At 36.7% G+C, this 8,662-nt stretch overlaps 1 long non-coding RNA gene across 1 annotated transcript; it reads right to left on the bottom strand.

The window, feature by feature from the left end:
- Positions 1–1,018: 1,018 nt before the first annotated feature.
- On the bottom strand, positions 1,019–7,397 carry LOC140621306 (uncharacterized). The gene is made up of 2 exons (XR_012021031.1): positions 7,110–7,397; positions 1,019–1,562 (listed from the first exon to the last, which is right to left on the bottom strand). It is a non-coding gene; the product is annotated as an uncharacterized lncRNA (long non-coding RNA).
- Between the last annotated feature and the right edge of the window lie 1,265 nt (positions 7,398–8,662).

Genomic DNA, 8,662 nt, shown 5'->3' with positions numbered 1-8,662 from the left:
TATTACAAAGAGGATAATCATGTGACCACCTCACATGACATGGTATGGGATAAATGAAATCATGCCAATAAAGTTCTTTTTTTAAAATATTTTATTTATTTATGAGAGAACTGGAGAAGGAGAGAGAGAGAGGGACAAGCAGACTCTGCACTGAGCCCTGAGCCCAATGAAGGGCTCCGTCTTTCACAGTGCTTGATCTCACAACCCTGAACCCTGAGATCATGAGCTGAAACCAAGAGTCAGGCACCCAATTGACTGAGACACCCAGGCTCAGTTCTTAATACAATGGCTGACATATAGGAGTAAGTGATTTAATATTCATTAGCTATTCTATTGGATATCTGTATCCATGAGATATGTATTCTCTCTCTTCCTCATTTTCCTCCTGACATATTTTCAGTCCTCAATTTATGTATCATTGAATTCATGATTCAATGAAATCTTTCTTGCCTGACTCATTGTCCTCCTTTATTATCATCAGTAAATGTGAAAACAAAAGCAATGGATGTCTTCTTATCATGACCTTAATGGATCTTTAGAATTTTTCTGATTTGATATTTTTCCCCCCGAACTCAGTTTCTCCAAAGAATTTCTTCTTATGAGTTATTGTAAATAAAATATTTAGATGAATGGAGCATGATAGTGCTCATTTAATTTCATCTATCATTATTTGCTATCATCATTATTGCTATTATTATTTATTATTATTATTTAGAGTCATTTTTTTACAATGGTTGAAATTGTAAAAAACTCAAAATTTCCCTTCTATATAAGGAATTCTTTTGAGAGAATTCACAGTTCTTGAGTATATGCACCCCCTAACCACCCTCCTCTATGGTACATAGGAGCTAAGAGTACCCTTATCATTTCCCTTTTTGGGAATATATGATGAGAGAAAATAATAGCAATACTAATAAATCCTGCATGTATGGACATTGTCTTCCTAGTGCTGAAAAGAAACAAGGGGGGACTTCTTAGTGGCATACCAAAGATATCATACCCAAGATATAAACAAGTCTAGATTAGGAAAATAATTTTACCATTAAGAATTGTATTATACACTAAGATATATAGTACACCAGGAATATAATGACTGGCAGTATAATTAAATCCATGATATGATGAAATTCCAAAATAGGCTTTTACTCTGTTACTCTTTTTTTAAAAAAAAAACAATGTAAAACAAAGGATGGAGACTATGTGTGGTAGAAATTACTCAGTGAACAAATAAGCTTTTATGTTTGTTCAATGTGTTTGTTTCTTCTTTTATCTTCTTTATTTTTTTCTTTTTTAATGGCCACAGAGACTACCCATTCATATGCACTTTAAAGCGGAAAATGTTCATACAGAAGCTAACTTTGGACACGCAGGCAAATATTTCATTAAAGTGTGGTGTGAAAAAAATACATGCCAGGGGCACCTGGATGGCTCAGTTGGTTAAGCATCCGACTCTTGATTTCAGCTCTAGTCTTGATTTTGGGGTCCTGGGATCTGGCCCCCACATCAGACTCTGCACAGCATGAAGTCTTCTTGTTCTTTTTCCTCTGCTCCTCTCCTGCCCTCTGCCATAAATAAATAAACAAACAAACAAACAAACAAACATGACAGTATAAATAAAGTTCCAAAATAGGAGAAGACTCTGTCTGAAAAACTTTGGCTTAGTTTTGTGGGTTTCATATTGGGTAGAATTTAAGCAAGTCATTTCATTAGGAGGAAAGATAGGAAGCAGGGTGGAAAAAGAGAAAGAATGACAAGGCAGGAGAGGATGGTAAGGAAAGGATTTTTTAGTCAGTCTGGAGCGCTTGAGACTGCTTCTTTGGGAAGAAGGGTCAGGCTTGCTGAAGGTTTTTGGGTTAACCAAAGGAATTATTATTGCCTTATATGTAGCAATGGGATGAGTTAGACTGTCCCAATGTTCATTCATTCATCTAAAAAATATTCACTGAGCACCTTTTACATGTCAAGTTCTGGGGCTAGTAGTCAATACTATGCTCTGGGGCTATAGTAGTTAATAAAATCAACAAACACCCTTGACCTTACATAGTTTATTTTCTTTTGGGGTGAAACACATATTAAAATGCACATTAGGAATCCCTGGGTGGCTCAGGGGTTTAGCGCCTACCTTCCGCCCAGGGCATGATCCTGGAATCCCAGGATCAAATCCTGCATCAGGTTCCATGCATGGAGCCTGCTTCTCCCTCTGCCTATGTCTCTGCCTTTCTCTCTCTCTCTCTCTCTCTCTCTCTCTCTGTGTCTAATGAATAAATTTAAAAAATCTTAAATAAAAAAATAATAGAATTGTTAAAAAATAAAATAAAATAAAATGCACATTAAAATATAAAATATGGGATCCCTGGGTGGCGCAGCGGTTTGGCGCCTGCCTTTGGCCCAGGGCGCGATCCTGGAGACCCGGGATCGAATCCCACGTCAGGCTCCCGGTGCATGGAGCCTGCTTCTCCCTCCTCCTGTGTCTCTGCCTCTTTCTCTCTCTATGTCTATCATGAATAAATAAATAAATCTTTAAAAAAAATAAAATAAAATATAAAATATGATTGGTGATAAATATAGAAAAATAAAGCATTCATAAAAGGAGATAAGAAATACTAAAAATGGGACAAACTTAGGCAGTTACATCAGAGAAGCTCTCTCGAAAAATGTAACAGTTGAATCAATTCTTGAAAGAAATAAGGGAATGAGCCACGGAGACGATTATGGAGGGGGCGTTTGCAGGTAAAAGGGAACAGCAAGTTAAAGAGCCTGAGTTGGAAATAAAGTGGCATGGTTAAGGCATGGTGTATAAGTCATCATGACTTTAGAAGAGTGAGCAGAGATGGGAGTAGCAGGAGACAGGGAAGTAAGGGAAAGGAAACCCAAGTAAACAGAATACAATTTTCTTGTATTTTAACCAAAATGTAAAGTTGAATTGCATAACATCCTGCCCCTTTTCATTTCTCTCATCTTAACTTCTTTGGATGGATATTTGATAATGTCATTCAGTCTTCTAGCTCAAGGATAAATCATTTAGGCATTGAAGGCCACCGTAAGGCATCCAATGAGAACATAGAGGAAAGGAAAGCCATGATCTGGCTTGCACTTCTTGACAACATCTTTGGATGGCTATGTTAGGAGTAGGTGACATAGGGTGGAAATAAAAGCTAACCAAGAAGCCATGGCAATAATCTAAGTGAGAAATGATGGAGCCGGGGAGCACAGCTATAATAAGTGTCGAGGTGGTGAAAAGTGATTGGATCCAGAAATCTGTATTTTCAAGGTTGAGGAATTGGAAGGATAAAGTTGTCAGTGATTTGAGTTGAACTGGGCTCCAGGACAATATTATAATTAAAAAAGATTGGACTCAGTTTTGGACATGTGGAATTTGAAATGCCTATGATTTGGCTACCAATACTAATGAAAGTGTATATGCTGTTAGTGTGTAATTGACACAAAACTGCAACTAATTTGTACTGCCCACCCAGTTATTCACTCCACAAATATTGGTTGAATATTACTATGTGACCACTACCATGGTTGATGCAGTGTGTCCTTGACATGGGTGTGTGTCAAGGACAACACAAATGTTTATATGCTCTGATTTTGTAGTTCTATTTGTAGAAAATGATATTAAAGACAAAATTAGAAGAGCAATCCAACATATAATCAGAACACCATTCATTGTAGCTTGAAGGATAGTAGGTTCGGATGACTTGTACTATCCTATCCCTAATTAACGTTTATTACAATGGGTGAAAAACAAATAGAAAAGATCACCATCCACTTGTAGACCTGTTTCTTATGTACTGCATTTATACTTACCTTGCTCAGCTTACAGGATTTTATGGCATCAAGAATGAGAATTTCTTGGACCCCTGTAACTTCTGGAGACAACAACTCTCTAACACTTATGAGATAATTATGAATAAGGTTTCAAAATAAATTCCTACTAAGGATATAAGAAAAGGGAAAGGGAATCCAAATTAATGCAGTATAATAATCCTTATTATAGTTTAACCAAAATTTGATTATATTGAGAGATGAGCAGTGAAAAGCACTCTGTCTCTTTTCATTTATTTCACTCTAGTTTTGCCTGCTGGATGCCTGATTGCATCATTCCTGCATATATAGCTCAAGAGTGATTTTAGCTTCACTTCTTTGGGTTTTAGAAAGATGTCAATTTCTGACGGATCTGATTGTTAGTCTTCTCGGTAGGTAAGGACCAGCTCTTACGGAAATGTTTCATCAATCCAGACCCATTTTATTTGTTTATATACTGAATATTCTCTTTCATTTGTCAAGAGCCAAGTATAGAGGGAGGCATCAACTTTGGTGAAACTTGGCTTTGTTGTGACATGTATTTTTTCAGCTAATGTCTATACCCATGTTAATCGTTTTGGCCAGTCATGAAGGCTAATGTCCTCTTGTTCTGGGATAGAATTATCTTGCTCAAGTCTTTTCAGACAAGCATGCCAGAAACATTTGGTTTTAAATGCTTACCCTTTTCAACGACAGGTCCTTGAATGTCCTATAAAATTTTTGAGGAGCATCTCCAATTCTCTGGTCATTTGCAGCATTTTTTAATCTAACTTAGTATGTCTACCTGCCTTTCTATGCTTATTCTCCATCTTCCACTAATCAATACTTCCACATAGTTTAATATATTTTCAGAAAACTAATATTTCAAACACAAACTATGCTGAATAGATTATTTTATAGGTAATGATCACTATTTTTTTTAGAAATAATAAGCATTGTTTTTGGACAGGAACTAATTATTTTATTAGTATTAATATAAAATTGCAAAACAGATGCACCATCGTATACAGCTTATGAATCAACATAAAAAAGTGTTGTGTCAGTAGGCATTCCTTTATTTTAATAAGTTGTTTCTGATGGTAAAGTAACTAAATGAAATAAAAAGAATTTGGTAACAATCATATTTTTACTGCCATTGACAAGGGTCAGTTTACTGAGGTATATTTTTGGATTACTATTGGAAGTAGCTCAGCAAATATTGAGAGCTCTGTCAATGCTCAGAAAACGAAAAGTCGGGCACCTGGATGGCTCAGGGATTGAGCATCTGCCTTTGGTTCAGGTCATGATCCTGGGATCAAATCCTGCATTGAGCTCCCCATAGGGAACCTGCTTCTCCCTCTGCCTATGTCTTTACCTCTCTCTCTCTGTGTCTCTCATGAATAAATAAAAATAAAATCTAAAATAAATCCAAAAGTCCTATCAATTTCTTAACAGCTATATATGATTCTTATATTTTCTTTAAAAGGATGCTACTATATTACTGAATAACCATAGTCTAGCTAGAGGGAATAATTTATGGAATTAAAAAAATGTGAACTTGTGATAAAGCTGAAAAAAATTTGCATGCTCTTTGTAGCAGGACATAATTTGCAAATTCATATAACACTACAAAAAATCCATTTTGAAATCTTTTTAAAAATTAATTTATTTTTCATGTATATTTTTTTATTGAAGTTCGATTTCCTGACATATAGTATCACACCCAGTGCTCATTCCCTCAAATGCCCCCCTCAGTGCCCATCACCCAGTCACCCCATCCCCCTGCCCACCTCCCCTTCCACTACCCCTTGTTGGTTTCCCAGAGTTAGGAGCCTCTCATAGTTTATCACCCTGTCTGATTTTTCCCACTCATTTTCTCTCCTTTCTTTATAAACCCTTTCATTATTTTTTATATTTCCTGTATGAGTGAAACCATATGATTATCCTTCTTTGATTAACTTTCTTCACTCAGCATAATACCCTCCAGTTCCATCTACCTTGAAGAAAATGATGGGCATTTGTCGTTTCTAATGGCTGAGTAATATTACATTATATATATATATATATATATACCACTTAAGATAAAATTTAAAGTAAAAACTACCTACAGTAATAATATTATTAATGTAATAAAAATATTATTTTGATATTAAATTATATTTCTTTTGTATTAATGGCTAAATATGAGTACACAAAAATAATCATTCACTCACAAATTTATCCAACAGACTTTTTGTTGCCTCCTCTGTCCAGGGAGCCCTGGACTTACAAAGGATGATGATGAACTCTCTGCACTAGGACTTAGATGTTTAGGATACACCAATAATTAAATAGTAATATTGGGCATTATTGCAGAGATGGCTAGTTTCTATGGAACTAAATAGAAATATCACATAATTAATATTAAGAGAGAGGAGTCTAGAAAGCCTTTATTTCAATAGTTGTTTTTACTGAGGGATAGGGGAAATTAGAAGTAAGTGTGGGACATCTGGGTGGCTTAGTGGTTGAGCATCTGCCTTAAGCTCAGGTCATGAGTCTGGAGTCCTACGGTAGAGTCACACATTGGGGTCCCCACAGGGAGCCTGCTTCTCCCTCTACCTATGTCTCTGCCTCTCTCTGTGTGTTTCTCATGAATAAATGAATAAAATCTTAGAAAAAAAGTATGAGGAAAGGCAGAGATCCAGTGAGTTCTATAGAATAGGAGAATTCAAGAAAGAAATCTTTGCAGAGACCTAGAGAAGAGTGTATACACATTAAGTTTGAGAAGCTATGAGTATTTCATAGCAGTAGGACACTAGCTGAGTTAATGGTAACGATGAGAGAATAAGACCTGGAAAGGAAATTAGGGACACATTCTTTAAGTATTATGTAGAATATTTTAAAGAGTTTAAGTCATTTTTTGAAGAATACTGCGTGTGTGTGTGTATGTGTGTGTGTACACAGTGGTGGGCATATGATGCATGAAAGAGGGAGGATGGGGAAGGAAGTCAGTGATGGGATCTACATTTCAGAAAAACTCCTAGATGCAGTGTAGAGGATGACTAACGTAGTTTAGAACTGATACAGAAGTGGGAAGAAAAGAAAATGACAAAGAAATATAAGAAATAAACAAGTAGGAGTTACCAGTCATGACTACAAACGAACAAAAACAGATAAATTTAAGGTCACATTCTCTAAATGCAGGATCTATCTGGAAAAGTAAGGAGGAAGCAGTCCATGGGGAGAACATTAGGTCTCTATGAAACTGAAGAACAGGCAGGAAAAGTCATAGGTGCAGAGCACATACATTCGAGACAGAAGACGTGACAGAAAAGTTTTACCTGCTTTGCAGTTTGGCTTCATAATGGCTCCAATTATATCATTACATGGGGAAGATAAAGAAACTCTCCAACAACTGTCAGGATTTCAAATTCATATAACCAATGGTTGACAACAGAAGTTTCATTTATCCATTACCACATAACATTCCATCCACCAGAAATAAAATTGTAATGGCTCAAAGTAATAACAATTACTGATTTTGCTTATAAATTTGCAGTTTGTGCAGAGTTAAGTAAAGACGACTCATATCTGATCCCTGGTGTTTGGAGCCTCAGTTGAAGTGATTCAAATCCCTAAGGGCTGGAACAGCTAAAGCTGTTTGTATCTCTCTCTCTCTCTCTCTCTCTCTCTCTCTCTCTCTCTCTCTCTCCCCTCAAGTGATTTCAGGAATTTCCATGTGATTACTTCAGCATCAAATGTCAGAATAGTTCAATTTCTTGCCCGGCATCCCAAAAATCTAAGAACCAGCATTCTAAGAAATCTAGTGGAAGCTTTGAGCCTTAAAAAAAAAGTTTATTTGTTTATTTTAGAGAGAGAGACAGAGAGAGCATGAATGGTGGGGTGAGGCAAAGGGAGAGAGAGAATCCTTGAGCAGACTCTCTGCTCAATGCAGAGCCTGATGCAGGGCTCAATCTCAGGATCCTGAGTTCAAGACCTGAGCCAAAACCAGGAGTCAGCTGTTGAGCCACACAGACACTCAGCTCTGAAGCTTCTTCTGAGCTAGCCAAGGGGTTTAAGAGTGTCACGTCTGGTGCATTCTGTTCATCAAACAAGTTATTAAGGGCACTCCAGATTCAAGGGCAAAAGAGTCAGATTCCACCTCTCAAGATAAAGGGTGGAGAAACATTCCTGGTCAACATTTCACTGGGGTAGGACATTATGTTTATATTTTTATACACAATATTAAAAAATAAGTTTATATTTTTTACTCTTTCCCTCCAAGGTGAATTGCTTATTATTGCCAACTTCAGAAGATAAATAGGTCCATTATAACACAACTAAAATGTCATTTATATATTATAAGTGATGGGCCAAAAATTGACCTGGGCTGATTTTACTAAGGGAACAGCCAGATTTCTTTATTAGCAGTGACCAACTCCTTCCCTTTAAAAATGAGAACATATGAGGAAATGTGTTTAATAATTGCTATAGGCAAACTGTCATTTACACTGAAAGAAATTTAAACATTTTCTTAGTCACTTAACTTGACTAATAAAGATAGGCATCCAGAATGGGAGGAGAAAAATGCAAAAAACCCTGAAGATCCAAAAGTCTAAAGGGCTAGGAGTGGTGTCAAACTGGAACTTGTCCCTGACAGAATGAGGAACCAAAGGAACATAGGGTCTCTATTTTGGAAAAATGGGGTTGATAAGGGAAAGACCTGAGTGATGAGTGATTACCTGGAGTCAGAGTTTTCTTTGGTGATGGAATGCAGTTAGTCAGGACTATGTGGTTTTAAACAGCATGGCAAAGGCCAAGTTCCATGGGAGCACATAAAGTTTCAGGAGTCCTGTGCCAAGGAATTGGCAAGGGTTTGGATCATTGTGCAACC

The sequence above is a fragment of the Canis lupus genome, chromosome 30, assembly GCF_048164855.1.
Source record: "Canis lupus baileyi chromosome 30, mCanLup2.hap1, whole genome shotgun sequence".
Taxonomy (NCBI): Eukaryota; Metazoa; Chordata; class Mammalia; order Carnivora; family Canidae; genus Canis; species Canis lupus.
This window is presented reverse-complemented; position numbering and strand designations above follow the sequence as displayed.